We start from the raw sequence: 1,242 nt of genomic DNA on the forward strand, positions 1-1,242 counted from the left end.
GCCCAGCCTGACAAATATAAAGCAGCTTTTCTTCTTTTCAGCTTTTCTGATTAAGTAATTTGGCCACAATAGTTATACCTGCAATGGTTAAAGCAGCATATGGACCTACGTCTACGAGGATCTTTGCAAACGAACCAAAAAAACCTCCACCCTCAACCTTACGAGTTGGAGCCTTATTTCTCAAGAGACATGAGTCCTCCATTTCTCTCTTTATAAACTCATCTAATCGTTCATTAGGGTTCTGAAGACCTTTCCTGTCCTGGTCCTTAGATTTAGCATCTTGATTCTTAAACTCCTTAACGCCACGATTAGGTGTTTGCACCACAGCCATTTGTCCTTCCGAATTACCCGAGACTCTACTAATCTGTGTCTCAAGCGGAGAATGATTTTCTGCCTGCAGATTTTCCGTATCGGTATTTTTAGCATGTAGCGGGTGGTTAAGTGGGGTCACTCTAGCAGAGGGTCTCCTCGCCGGTTTGTTGTTGTCAGTGTTTTCCAGCTTATGAACTGTAGCTTTCAGTTTTTCATTCTCCAAAAACAGTCTCTCGTTGTCTGTTTCAATGTAGCATAGCCGAGAATAAAGTCCGGTCATCTTAGCCCTGATTCTTCTACTATCGTGGAGAATATGTAGATTACGATCGCTTACGGGCAGGAATCTTTGTGATTTCTCCCTCTCTAAAACGTCGAAGTTAGCCATTGCAACTTCGAATAACTATTCTGTATAACTCGTGTTGAATACTTGTTAACTGACACGGTAGAAGACTTGAAGGCCTAATGTAGCTTTCCTGCCGCCGAATGATGACGTCATCTTATGACGCGATGACTTCAAAGGACCGTATCCAGGTCCAGTAGCAGGAGTGTTAATTAAGAGGCAACACAACTGCTTAGGACAGAGAAATCTAAAAGGATCATTAACCTCTGTGTTATATTCGAGGGCGGCACAGTGGCACAGTGGATAGCGCTGTCGCCTCACAGCAAGAAGGTTCCAGGTTTGAGTCGGGGCCTTTCTGTGTGGAGTTTGCATGTTCTCCCTGTGTCTGCGTGGGTTCTCTCCGGCTGCGCCGGCTTCCTCCCACAGTCCAAAAGACATGAAGCTTAGGTTGATTGGCGACTCTAAATTGACCCTAGAAGTGAATGCGGTGGTTTGTCTACATGTCAGCCCTGTGATAGGCGGGCGACCTGTCTTGACAGTTGTGTAGATAACTATGTGATACATGTGTTCGCGCCATCTCCACTCGCTCT

Source organism: Monopterus albus, unplaced genomic scaffold (assembly GCF_001952655.1).
Source record: "Monopterus albus unplaced genomic scaffold, M_albus_1.0 scaffold39.1, whole genome shotgun sequence".
In the NCBI taxonomy this organism is placed as follows: domain Eukaryota; kingdom Metazoa; phylum Chordata; class Actinopteri; order Synbranchiformes; family Synbranchidae; genus Monopterus; species Monopterus albus.